We start from the raw sequence: 14676 nt of genomic DNA, 5'->3' as shown, positions 1-14676 counted from the left end.
CCAGGATACCAATAAGAGAGGGCATGCACGTCTGAGAGGATGTTGTCTTCAGAGCCTTCGGGGCACTTCCCTCCCTCCATCTCCAGGGCTGCCCACAAGCCCCACGTCTCACAGCTCCACCCAGGCTCACCATGAGAAATAGGAAGCCAGACAGTCAGTGTCTGGAGAGGCAAGTGTAAAATGACACTGGTAATCTGTCATCATCATGAGTCCTCTCCCCAGAGCCAAATGGGATGGACTGTTTCACACACTCCTCTCCCAGGAGCACTGCCTCTCTCCCATGAGACTGCTGCCTACAGCTCCGGGGGAGGGCTGTCTTCTGTAAGTGGCCCATCTTGTGGGTTCAATATTCTACCTCCAGAAGGCAAACGTAAATACACTGTACCCACCAGGGCTGTGAACTGCCAGGACCTGCTAATGAGCGCCCCTGTGCTCACAGATGGGCCAGGGAAAGCACACCCTGGAGGGGAGCTCTCTAGGGAGAGAAAGAGCAGAGCCTTGAGGAGGAAACTGTACATTCGGCTGTACAGACGCTCTTTGGCCAACATCGACCACAGGATTCTTTGGAGGTTAAACCCAACCTGAAGCAGGAAGGGTCTCTAGAACAGGATCTCTGTGCCCCCAGAGACAAATATGATCATGAGCACATGGTAAGGGCTCAATAAACACTTGGTAAACTGGAATAAATTGGTTCAAGATGTCTTGAGTGGCAGCATTTGGGAATGGTTTGCTGGGCCTCCAGGGTGTCTAAGTCTCATCCTAAGCAACTCAGATGTTAAGGCAAAGGAAGATTTTCTTTGCCCGTAAAACAGACGTGATGATTACCAAAACAACAGATGAGACCTCGCCAATAACAAGGTTAAGAAGGAGTGGATGGCAACAGAACCTGGCCAGCTCTAGGAAGCAAGTGCTCCTGCCAGTGACAAAGTGCATAGTTAGCTTTGTGTCACGCTAAAGAATGGCACTCTTTCCAAGAAGCCTGAACCCACCTTGACTGCCTAACACACAGCCGAACTGCGCTTAACCTCAGGCTAGAGTCGTTTCTTGGATTATGAACATTAGGAGCAAAAAGACAGTTAAATTGACTAAATCTAGCTTCTAGGAACTTGGCCCATTTCAGATCTCCTAGACCTACGAGGGATACTTCAGAGCCAAGATACCTGTCTTGTATTTATTTATTGTTATGTTTTTGTGCTTTTAACAAATTATTAACCCCTAGGTCACTATGGTAGGGCTCAATAAATATAAACACATTTTGTGTGAATTCGTGTGAAGCAAGGATGTTAAGTGATGGGAGATGTTGCTACTTCTTTCTCTTAGAGACAATGTTTTTATCAAAGATAACTCTGTGAGTTCTGCTTACTCTCTCATCTCCATCCTGACTGAAGTCAGGAAAATGCTGTGATTATTTTTTAATATGGGAGAGAATGCATTTTAGAAAGAATTAATTAAATTTCAGTCATCTTTTGGGTTATGAGCATTTAAAAAAGCAAATGTGATCTAAGAGCTACCCTGCATTCAGGTATGTTAAATTCTCTTTTCTGACAGAGTCATCTATATGCCTTCATTTATCTTGAGGGCTATCCTTACAGTGAAAATATGGGGTGGACGACAGCTCATGGACTCAGGTACTAGTAGCCAGTTGAAAGGGTTGTTTACTGGAGTCTTTAAACCTGAAGGGACATTCACAACAGACTATGGTCTTCGGAAATAACCTGTAAAACAATTTCATTGACAATTCTGAATAAAGACATGTAAGTTTTATTACATTTTAAAAACCCGGAAAACTGAGACAACTGCTATTAGTACTGATAATAAAGTCAGGGTTTCATGTTATCCTGATAAGCAGGAAACCAAAGTTATGGAATTTAAGAGTGACGAATGTGTTCTTCTTCAATTCCAAACTACTGGCTTTGGTTAAGAGCATTAAAAAAAAAAAAAAAAAAAAAAGGCTGGGGAATTTTGTTTTATCAAAAATCAAAAGGATTTAGAATTTGATCAGGTTTAGAAAAATAACAGCAATAGCCAAAAATTCTGGTCTGAATTAACAGCAGTAGAATATCCTATCAAGTGTAGATCCCTTGTACCCTCAATGAAGATCAAATAAACTGGAATTATCCCTTAGAAGTTCTTTTCACCCTCTGCTTCTCTTGGTATGCTATGCTCCACATGCAGACCTTCTTCCCTGTGATACCACTACCCACAGAGGCTCACTCTTGGTTCCACTCTATCCTTCAAGAACAGTTCAAGCATCACCTCCTCAGAGTCCTTCTCTCATCACTAACCTAAAACAAGCCACTTGCTTTCTAAACACTTTCTGGCACAAAAGGCATTCCTGCTTCATAGCCTTCATAACATTTTTGACTACCTGAGATCATCTTCTTTATTTATTAATTTTCTGGTTTCTTTTTTTCTGCTGCTAGACCATAAGTTCCATGAAAACTCTGACCCTGCTTCATGTTGTTGGCCGTATTCCCACTGTCTAGGATGGTGCCCAAAGTATATTAGGGGCTCCACAAGTATTTGTTGAATGAAAAGTTAAACATTTGTGTTTGGCAGACCGCAGCTGACTGTAGTCAGTTTTAGGTATTTCATTTGGAGAAGGACAATATAAATTATCCAGAGGAGAGTAATTAGGATGAGAAAGAGATGAGGAAGAGATGAATAAACTGGTAATGTTCCATTTAAAGAAGAGAAGGAATAAAAAAAGAAAAAAGAAAGAAGAGAAGGTTACCGGGAAACATGATAATTACCTTGAAGACATGGAAGCAAACTTGTTTTGCTAATATTCCAGGTGGCAAAACTAGAAGTAATGGCTAAGGTACAAAGAAACAGATTTTGGGTTCAATCATAAGGAAGAACTTTGTTTAAGAAGGGAAAAAAAAAAAAAAAAAGGGACAGGAGTCTAGCAGTAGAGTGGACTGCCTTGGGAGTGCCAAGTTTCCTGCTAAGGTAGGTATTCAGCAAAGGCTGGATAACCATCTGGTGGAGGTGATGCACAATGGATTCTGACAGGTGGGGGGAGTGGGGAGGTAACCTAGGTAGCCTTTAATTCAATTCTAAACATTACATGATTCTGTATATCTGTTCATATACGAGTGTGAGAGTTCTCAAACATCAGGTCCTTGAGATACAAAATCTGGGAACAAATTCATTGGGAAGCAGTGTATACTGTGTCCACTTCTGGAATGTGCTACTGCAAAAAATACGTGTTTAATGTTCAAGTAACTTTTTCCCAGACCCATTTTTACCTTCAAACTGGCTCTTACACAGTACCATTAACCTCCTACTGAGCTGGGTCCTGTGGAACGCACTTTGGGAAACATTAGCCTATACCACGGGAAGAATATTCTTTTTTCTTAAAATGTCTTAAGTGCAAAGATGCTATAATTTCTAATTCTGGCCAGTGACAAAGCTACAGGATGAAAGTATGGGACTTATGCAGGACCCAGAAAAAAATTGAACAATTTTTGCAATTTTACAAAGACAAGTAATCTGCATATTACAGGAATTGGCAGTGTTTTGTTGGTTTAGAAGAACACAAACAGATCAAAGAAATTGACATTCTATTGAAAAATAGTTCCTAAACATATTTATATTATGAGTTGTTTCTTTGAACACTATGCCCATGAGTAACTCACATATCCTTAGTTGCAAGATATTGAAAACATTAATATTTCATATGCTAAAGTGCTGAGAGATAAACATTCATAGAAAGTATATTGTCAAAGCTGACCAAAACCAAGAAAATAAAATGTAGTCTTTAGGGAAAGAAACTCTCATCTTTTGTTTCTTGGTGTATTAATTTGGAGAGAATGCAAAAGGCTGAAATGATTCAGGCGGTCACCAAATACTTGAATATCTCCTATGTGCTAGGCATTAGAGATACAAGAGTGAGTAAATCAATACATTGTGCATGCTTTCAGGAGGCTCATTATTTAGGAAAGGAGGCAAACAATTAAACTAACCATTATAATATATTGTAATAAGACTAGTGATGTGCTGTGGCTGGCCCCTATTAGCTCATAAGAGTGAACTGTTCCATTTTTAAGACTTGGTGAACCACTGGCATTATTAAGTGCACATATATTATTATTATTATCTGTGCTCTTGAAGTTATTTGAGTCTACTGTATCTGTATGGTGAGAATTCTATAGAATGCTGTGATACCACGCACCTCTTCTCAGCACTCAACACCATGTTGGTAGATTAAAATTGTCCGTGGTAGGAGTAGTTATACCACAGAGATTCCCAAACACTACAAACCAGCACTTCATTTATTGACCTCTTCCCTCTGCTGTTTATCCCCAGAGCACAGGTTGTTGAACATTTACCAGAATACCACTGGATTAAAAACTTTCAAGTCCCTAAGCTTCAGGTAAAAACGATGAGACATTCACTGAAAGGTTAAAACTACCAAACAAAAATTTTTTTAACAAATTAATTTTTTATTGGTGTTCAATTTAACAACATACAGAATAACACCCAGTGCTCATCCCGTCAAGTGTCCCCCTCAGTGCCCGTCACCCATTCACCCCCACCCCCCTGCCCTCCTCCCCTCCCACCACCCCTAGTTCGTTTCCCAGAGTTAGGAGTCTTTATGTTCTGTCTCCCTTTCTGATATTTCCCACACATTTCTTCTCCCTTCCCTTATATTCCCTTTCACTATTATTTATATTCCCCAAATGAATGAGAACATACACTGCCAAACAAAATTTTTGTACCCAGGTATTCTTGGCTTTTTAAAAGGCTCTCCCATATCAAAAATATATATTTACTTCTCCCTAAATATATTTTCATTCAAAAATATGGGCAGCCCGGGTGGTTCAGTGCTTTAGCGCCGCCTTCGGCCCAGGGCCTGATCCTGGAGACCCGGGACCAAGTCCCACATCGGGCTCCCCACATGGAGCCTGCTTCTCCCTGTGGAACACACATTCCCTATGTCTCTGACTCTCTCTCTCTCTCTGTGTCTCTCATGAATAAATAACATCTTAAAAAAAAAGAAAAAACAAAAATATGTATTAAAAATATCATATGTAAGACATTAAGAGGTCAAGAAAATGCCATGTATGCTTTTTTAAAAAAAAAGATGTTATTTATTTATTCATGAGAGACCCAGAGAGAGAGGCAGAGACACAGGCAGAGGGAGAAGCAGGCTCCCTGCAGGATCCTGATGTGGGACTCGACTCCAGGACCCAGTGATCACAACCTAAGCCAAAGTCATATGCTCAGCCACTGAGCCACCCAGGTGCCCACCATGTATGCTTTTGAAGACAGTGATCAGACTAATTAGAAACTATGTTATACGGAATGCATCATTCTACATAAGTTACAATTATCTTCAAGGGCTGTCCCTTATGAAACATGTCTACAAGCCAGCCTCACCGGTGTTAAAAAATATGGAAACCAGGAACATTTCAGCATGATGTCCCTTGAGAATATCAAACCCTTCCTCTCAGGTTTAAAATTTTCACTTGAGAACATCTGGATGGAAATTAGACTCTCCATAATACTGATCCCACAGTGACTGCCAGGCTTGCTGGAAAAGGTATCACACCACATGAGTATCATCTCCCTTCTCCTGCATCACTTTCCTGAAGCTGTGTACTCTGGCAAAAAGGGCCATTTCTGATTTCTTCTCTTTGCTATGTGATATGTTGTTAGGATTTCAAATTAGAATCATATGCGTATGAACCTTCCAGGAACAGCCTATCTCCCAGGCGTGGGGCTCTCTGAGTTCCAAGACACTCTGATATCGTTGTGGGAAATTAGAAGTGAATTCTGTTTACAGAGTACTTCATAGTAAGTCTTATTCACCTATATTCTCCTGTTTAACTTTCTATGGGAGGCATGACAAGTGCTATTGCTATAAATTTTATGAATAAATACATAAGTGATGAGACCCATTTAAGACCACATTGTGATGATATGGGTTTTAAAGTCCATGTGAAAATCCAGCGGTCTTATTACCACTATACCATTGGTAATACCACTATACAGTAAATATATTTTTTGATATTCCAGGTGTCAGTGGTCTCAACTATGGTCTGTGGACCAGATCTGCCTGCTACCTGTTTTTGTAAATAAAGTTTATTGGAAGAGTCGTGCGTGTTGATTTATGTACCTTCCCATTACAAAGGTGGAGCTGAATAGTTGCAAAAGAGATCATGTGACCTGCAAAGGCTAAAAATATTTACCATCTGGTCCTTTACAGGGGAAGTTTGCTGACCCCGCACCACAGTTGAGTGATCCTAAATTTCTATCACCAACAGCAGGGACTCTTTCAGTTTAATACAAGTGGAGCAATCTACAGATCCTGGGTACTGAGAAGGGGTTCACTAGGCCCCGACTACCCACATCAAACCACACCTCAGCTCAGGGTGGGCACGAGGCTGTGCTTATAAGGTATTTGACTAACGTTGGGTTGACAGCCTATGATTTCTCTTACCTGCATACTGAGGTTTATGAGAAGCTGCAGGAAACAAACTAAGCAGAAAACCAGAACTGAAGACTTTAAAGATGAAATGAAAGCCTAAGGTAATGAAGCAAGCAGCTGACAAAGCTGGAAATGGATTTTATGAAATTCCAGGCTCAGCTTGCTTCTCATACTGTCCTTCCTCCAATTTTCTTTCACCTTATCCCCTATTTCTTTGCTTGATTGAAGCCCAACTAAGGAGATATAAAATAAGTGTCATGTCTTACTATTTTTTGCTATAAATTCAAAATCTCCCCAGTGTGCGCATGCACATGTGTGTGCACATGTGTGCATGTGTGCATGCCTGCACAAGCCTGTGTGTACGTGGGAGGGAGTGAGGAGTTGAGAGGAGTCATCATAGAATTCATTGCAAAGTCTCTTGGTTTATTATGATGAACAAACACCTGCATTTTATGTTCTTTTAAATCCTCTAAGACTGACAAGTTTAGCCAGTCAACCAGAGACACTTCATTTCCCCCCGAAAAACAAGAGTGCGCCATCAGCACTCTGACACCACTGTGGCAGAGACCAGATTGTTGTGACTTGTGTTGATGACATGATTCTAAAATGAAGCTTTAATCTGTTAAAGTAAGGAGAGCCTCCTTTAACTCACTGCATGGCAACAAGAAGTGGAGCGTTTTGTTTCAACCTAGCTTCCAACTGGTATTGAGACAGATGTGACTCGCTAGGCGAGAGGGAAATGGCATGGCTGGGGCATGTGGTAGGAGTTGCATGCTAGAGAGCTGCCATACATGAAGTGCTTCTGTCAGGGAGAAAGCCCACCAAGCCCCACGAAAGGGTTTTTGGACTTTTTGGGAGAATCAGATTCCAGATGGTTCCGGAGAAGTCTAACCCCCAGAAGTCCCAGTCCGTACAGTGGGCAAAGGGCTCTGTTACTAACCCTGCTGTCTCTGCTAGTTGGCCACACTCAACACATTTCAACTGAATGGAACATTCCATCACCCCTCCTAAGATGGCCCAGGACACAAGATGTACCTGGATGCTGCAACTGCACTCCTGCACTAGGAAAAAAAACATAAAGCATGTGCCTACCTAGTCAGAGTGAGCCTCCATATCATCCTTCCAGATAGATAACAGTTTATTCATATACTCAATTTCATATAAAGAGAAAACATGTAGCATTATAAACCAAAGTTCCCATGATAAAGAGGCTTCTCATACATACCAATCTTAATTTCAACACCTAAGTTTTCACTTTCAGGTTTGAGTTAAAGAAAGGCCCTTTTATATAAAAAACAAAGCCAAAAAAATCCATACGAGAAAGATCAAAATCACAACCAAAGTAGAAAATTTAGTGTGGTTTTAATGTAAAACGCAGATATTTTCAAGAGGTAGTGTAGATCTTCTTTTTAGTCAGGAACAGCCTTATGAAGGAGATTTTCGGTTTGGTTATAAAAATGGGGTGGAATCTGAGGGAAAGGACAAAGCAATGTTGTTTCTTGTAGGGAAGCATGGCAGAGAGGTAAGGCCAAGGACAGGGAAAGAGGAGTGAGCAGGAAGGACCGCTTATGTCAAACTGGTAAGAATAAAATGTGTAGTGGAGTAGACACTCAGTGAAACTAACTTGGGTAAAAAAATAAAACAGGTAATGTATAGTCTGAGGTGATTGCTGGAATTAATGAGTGGGAAGGTGGGCAACTGAGCAATTTTCTTGATAGGATTATGGGGGAAGTGGTGGTGACTTATATTCAACTGAAGAAGTAGGTATGACTAATAACCTCTAGGTAGAGAAAGAATGAATCTGACAGGAGCAAGAGCTACAGAAGAAAAGGCCTCACCCGGTATGGATACACCATTCCTCGTCTCAACAAATGCCATCTTTCTAGTTGACAAATTAAAATTTTGGGTCCATCATAGATGCTGGCTTTTCCTACTCAACTGAAGCTGTAGTCATGGGATTCTATGGCCTGATCCCTTTCATGGCCACTCTTCCATTTCCCATCACCCATTTCAGTTTTCATCTTAAAAAAAAATCTCTTTTATTGTGAAATATAACCCATATATTTTACAGTAACATCTATATGAAAAGGTTTATGACAATGTACACTCGTGTTAGTCATGAAGCAAACGCCCAATGGAACCACCAACATGGTAAAGAAACACAACTCACTGTTATTCCAAGTACTCTTTGCCCTGGAGGAAGCCTTCCCTCTTCTCATCTGTGGTAACTTTTTAAAGAATCCTTTTTCTGCTCTTTGTGTATCATTTTACCACTTGGATATGTGTCCCTCAACTACCCAGTATAATTTTGCTTCTTATGAATGGAATCATATTTTACATATTCTTTTGTGTCCTGTTTTTGAATGTTATTTTGTTAGATTCATCCAGACCACGTACAATGTGCGGGTCATTCATTTCCACTGCTGTATGGAATCCCATCCTATGTACGCAGATGATGTTCCTTAATGTTCTATGCTATTTCATGCCTCTATACTGTGTTCATGTCTTTTCTTCTGAATATGCCTCACCCTTTTGGACTCAGCTGAAGTATCCATCCTTTGTTAAATCTTTCTTGAATGACCACTCCCCGCTCCTGAACTCCCAAAGTGCCAAGTACAAATGGGGACAGATCACGGCAGGCCTAACACCGGTTTGCTAATATGTCTGCCAATCTCTTGTCAACAATAACCTTGACAGCAGGCCTCAGGTCTTTTTCATCTCTGTAGCTCCGTGTCTTATACCATGCTGGGTTTTGAGTACACACAGTGTACATGCTGGCTAAATACATGCAAGGAGACTTAGATAACTTTCAGGTTTAATGCTTAAGCCCTCAAAGAAATAAAGTACATATGACCTATATAAACAGATTTAAAAGTGGAAACTGCCATGCTGGCCTGAGGTTCGGAAGTTTGGATTTCAATTTTCCCATATAGTACTTGTCGCTGTAAGATTTGGATACTGGCACAAGTGCTCCATGGCTGATACTCTAAAGCTTAATACTCTTAAATGCTGGCCCTGTTTGGTCTTTATTCTTTGTTGATTACTGACTCATATGCCCATTTCTCAGCTACCGGCAGAGGCAAATACTAAACAACCTTGCCAAGGAAAATAGGGTGAAAATGATTTTATTAAGAGTGTACATTCTTCACCGGAGCACAATCTTCAAAGCAATATGCTGCACTGTCATTATCTCATTACAGTAATTTCAACACTTGCTCCTGTTAACTTATTAAAAAACATTTTAAATCATTCTCTTCATTGCAGGCACAACAAACTATCTCATTACCCAAATATGGATCGGTGCCAAATGATATGGCAAGGGATGTGATAAAAGAAGTGCACACACACAGGAAAAGAGTCAGGGTTCGTAGAGAGACGTGCCTAGAACAATATATAACTGTAAACCACTGCTTGCCAAACAGGAAGTGGGTTTTCAAATTGTTGTCACATTATGCCACAACAGCACTAAAGCATGAAGCTTCTCACCTTCTTTCAAGTCCTCTAGAAAGAAATGATTATCTTGTTTTTTGGCCTAAGCATTTTTTTTTTTTGCATACTATCTTGGTAGAGCAATTTTAACTTCTACCCAATTCATATATGTGCCTAACACTGTAGAACAATCTCTTGTAAACATTTGGATGAAAACCCTAAACTTTTTTTTAAGTTTAAAAAAATACATGTAGCATTTCAAAGACACTGCCTAAAGCAGGTCTTGGCAAACTATGGCCTGCAAGCCACATCCAGCTGCTGCATGTTTTTTTTGGTAAGTAAAGTTTTATTGGAACACTGCCATGCTCGTTCATTGACACATTGTCCATGGTTGTTTTTATAGTACAATGGCCCAACTGTTCAAACAGAGACCATATGGCTCGCATAGCCTCATGGAAATATTTGCTCTCTGGCCCTTTACAGAAAAAAGCCTCTTGGTCCATGGTGTACAGCCTTCTAGTCCAAGTATGGCTCACAGACCAGCAGCTTCAGCATTAGTTGAGGTCTGGTTTAAAAGGTAGAAACTCAAGACATCACCAGACTGACCGAATCAGAATATGCATTTTAAAAGGACCCTCTCTGGTGATTAACGTGAATTTTAAAATTTTAGAAGCACTGGTCTAAGGAACACAGTATAGATAAATAAAATGAAGATAAATAAAATGGTACAAAAGAGGAGGGCCTATCTAGACTGACAATATTTTATTACTGGACCAGAGAGGAGAGGATTGCTTGCAAAGATTTTCACAAAGATGAAGAGGGGGAAAAAAAGAGGGAGACTGAAAATTAGGGACAGCATTAAGATTGTATATGAAGGGGAGAGATTTCTAGCATCCATTTACACCTCTACAGAGGATGGGACATGCACAAACTGCTTTACCTCAGATGGCTAGAGGGTTTTTTCTGCTTTGTTAAAAGAACCATTAACTGGCGAAAGTAGGGCTAGGCTGGGTATCACTCTCCCCAGTGCAAAAACAAGTAAATAAGAAACAAATTTGCCAATTTCAACCAAGTCCATTTGGTTGTCATATTCATTTCCTTTTTAAATACTCCATTTTCCCTGTGTAACAGGAAAATTGTTTCTCCAATAAGGCAAATGGGTTATGATTTGCTCCCTGAAATAAACATGTTGTAAAACCCACTTTAAATCTCTATTTTATTATGTGTTATTTGTGTTCCATTTGTAACAGGCTATATGCTGTCATTTTGGGTTTGCTTTATCTGACAGTGTAAGGATTGGACAGAGACGAATACCATTTCCGCTCAGAGCTACAAAGCCTGATCTATCATTACGTTTATATATCATATCTTTACGTTTTCTAAGTTCCTGGGTTGGCAAGTTTCACTATCTCCAAACTAGGTACCCCTCAAAAGAAAAATAACAATATTTAAAGAAATACAAGAACCATTTTGTGACCTTCCTTCCAACCAACGGATGTCACAATTCAGCCTTGCAAAAAACACACATTAGAATCCAAATTCTCACTAGAAAAATGGCTTCAGGAGATGGAAAAGGGATGTCAGGCAGTAATTGGAGAGGAAAAGTTATTGCTCCTTTGATAACAACTTGCAGTTGCTTAGAGATTGCCACCTTCTGCTCCCAAACACACCCGGCTACAGGCAAGCTGGACTTCCCAGTAGAAATATATTAAAAAAAAATGTAATCCTTTGTTTAAGAACTTTCAGGCTGGACCATCTCTGATTTCAGAGGTGACAACCTGACTTCTGTCACAGGAAATTTATACTTTTGACCACCCTCCCACACTTCGAATTAGATCGGACAAACAGGGAAGGGGGCTGACACTTGATGGTCTTCTTTCAGAACATTAGGGACTATGACAGCTGGAAGGACCTCCTGAAGAGGACCAGGATCCTCTGTTTGGAGATGAGAAGCGCAGGCCTGGAGAGGCAAGTGCCCTGTCCAAAGCTGTGTCACAAGTGGGTAGGCAGATCACCAAGATATGTGATGCTGGAGGCCACTTTTTTTTTCTTTTAAATTTTGCGCTTAATGCTCAGTCCAGTGCCTGGTACACAGGAGGCATTCAGAACTTGTTTATTCAGCTGCATAGAGATGCCTAAATTCCAGCTCAAAGTCTCTTCCATTGTACCATGCTCGTTCATGTTTAACAATGGATTAATCTCTCTTTTATCTTCCAAAAGAATCAGAAGTCATATTTCAAATTATGCTTTTACACAGGTATAATTAAATCTTTAAAAGGTGGGATGGCAAAGAAATTAGAGGTTAGAGCATAGCAGACATTTTACAACCTGCAGATGCCAACAGCAGGCAGCCTACCCTACTCCGCCCCCCTTCCCCCACAGTATAACGGCAATTATATTCCAGGGTGAATAATATAATTATCTAAATGAAACCAGGAAGAGAGAGAAAAAAAAAGGATGCAACATAAATGGATTAGCTGCTCAAGGACTTATGGTTGGGGGAGGGAGGAGGATGGATCTAGGCTGACAATTTCATAAAGTAGCCATCAATTATTTAAATCACTGTGACTTTTCAGACAGTATTCTGGACAGCACGGGAAAAAACATTCTAAAATTTTGAAAACCATAAATTAGGAGAGAGATGCTTGTTATTTGGTTTTGGAGTGAAACGTGCTCTGCCTGTAAAGAAAGGAGCAAAATGTAAAAGCAAAGTCTCCCTCAACAGGAAGGGGGGCAAGATGTTACTTTTCTGGAAGTTCAGCAGAACAAAATAGTTTCCTTCTAGTACAAGCGGCAGTGCTGCTGAAATCCAATGTAAATAAGTCGCTCATCACAAGAGAGGAGCAGGTTTTAAACAATATGGCAGGTAGAACACAGAGAGAACCAGGTCAGCATAAGAGGGGCCCGGATTATACTACTGGAGGTGTCATTCATCAGATACGTCATGTTAGACAAGACACTTAACTCGCTAAGCTTGACTTCAGTCACAGAGCTGGATTAAAATTTTAGCTCTAGAATTTCTAGAGCTCTTTGGGAGCCTAGTCTTTCTGTGATAGAAAATACCAACATTTGCTGGGGAAAATGTCTACTATACTACGCACACTCTTTTTCTAAGCAGAGTGAGGACGTACACAGAATATTTGTCTCATGTATGAGAAGTCTGGTTACAACATTCCTTGTCTGGGAAGTTTTATGTCTATTATATAAGTAAAGCAGCATGTGCCTGTATGTTCAGGACCCAAAAGGAGTAAGGAGATAGAACTAAAATAAACCTAAAATGTGTGCCATTACTTGAAGCATTTGCATTTGCTAAGCTAGCTCTACACAACAATTGATTATTTCTAGCCAGGTACAAGGCCTGCAGTTGGGTTAGTACTCAGGAGGTCAATCTGGTCAGTAGTTTCATGAGCCAATTAGCTTGGTTTTCCCTAGATATAGTTAGTTGGGAAAAAGTAGAAATAGCTTTCGATCCACTCACTTATGATTTTCTCTGTAAAACTACTCCATAAAAAAGCAGACATTATAAATATATAACTAGTCACATAAATATTTAACTAATGCATTTTAGACAAATATATGAACTACAGCAAGATTTTTTAAAAATATAGTTACCCAGGGATTAATTAAAAATACTCACCAACTAAACTGTAACATTTTAAATTACAACTTAGCTCTGAATTCTTTTGTTTTTCACTTAAAGAAAAATCTTTAATTTTCTCTTATTTATGTTCCGTACATCAAAAAGTTTCTGATCACTGGCAGCTTACAAATTTCTGGTCATGCTGGGTGTTGGAGAAAGTCCTCTCTGCACTTAAAATTTGGTCCCTCTATCTATACTCCTTCCCTCTCTTTTAATTCCTCTGAAAACAAAGAGGACTTTGCTAACCAGATCAAGCCTCTGAGCTCATGCCATATTTTACTAATATCAGGTCATCCTGTACATTCAAGGATGTACATGGACCACCTCTTGTCCATTCCACCTCCCAGGCTGTAAAGACATTTTTCTTCTCAATCTATCTACTTCACCACTGACTGGTGAATACAAATCAGGCTCCAATTGGCCCAAGTGATCCTGCCATCCAACATTCAAAGGGTGCAAAGCAGAAAACAAGAGGTCCCTTAACAGACCCCTGGCATCTCTTCCTGAATGTTTAACACAAAAGCTCTTCTTGAAAGATACAAGCTTAGTCCTTGATAAAGCAAGGATTCATTCCCATGTGGCTAGTTCCTTTGGGTTTAGCTCCTTCTATAAGAAATTCCTGGAGGAGGAACCCCAAATCCCAGAATAAATTTACTCATTGTTAGCACTGAATGACTTGGTAAAACAATTTTATTTCTTCTTTTGGCCTATGAATTCCAATTTTCTAGGGAGCGAAAAATCTCTAGTCTTTTTTTTCCCCTTCTAATAGGCAAGAGCTGTTTTTTCACCTTTACATGGATTCTTTCCTATTATTTGAGCTGGAAGATGACAAATGATAAGTTCTGAGGGTGTCTGTCACCAGTGAATTCCTAGGACTCTTTTAGCAGACAGAAAATGTTTGTACCACTGGACTCAAGGTCTTTACTGTGGCTGTAGCAGCAGGGCTTCAGAAAGCTGGTTTTATTGGGTGGGGTAGGGTGGGGGTGAGGGGTTGGAGGGAGTGTTTTTCCTGGAAAGGAATGTTAAGTATTCTTTAAAAAATAGAACCTAAGAGTAAGTTTTAAAATAGTACTTAAGAGTAAATTTAAGTATGTCTACTTTTGCCTTTTTCTTATATTCAAGGTTACTTATCATGCTCACACTTCCAATACAGCACTTATTACCCTGATGT

General features: G+C 40.0%; 1 protein-coding gene across 3 annotated transcripts in view; it reads right to left on the bottom strand.

Annotated features, from left to right (window-relative positions):
• The window catches only part of EXOC4 (exocyst complex component 4), a 746933-nt gene that overhangs the window by 191258 nt on the left and 540999 nt on the right, over positions 1-14676 (bottom strand). The gene's annotated exons all lie outside the window — the stretch shown is intronic.

The sequence above is a fragment of the Canis lupus genome, chromosome 18 (genome assembly GCF_048164855.1).
Source record: "Canis lupus baileyi chromosome 18, mCanLup2.hap1, whole genome shotgun sequence".
Classification (NCBI taxonomy): Eukaryota; Metazoa; Chordata; class Mammalia; order Carnivora; family Canidae; genus Canis; species Canis lupus.
Note: the sequence above shows the minus strand (reverse complement) of the source record. Positions and strands in the feature narration are given on the sequence as shown.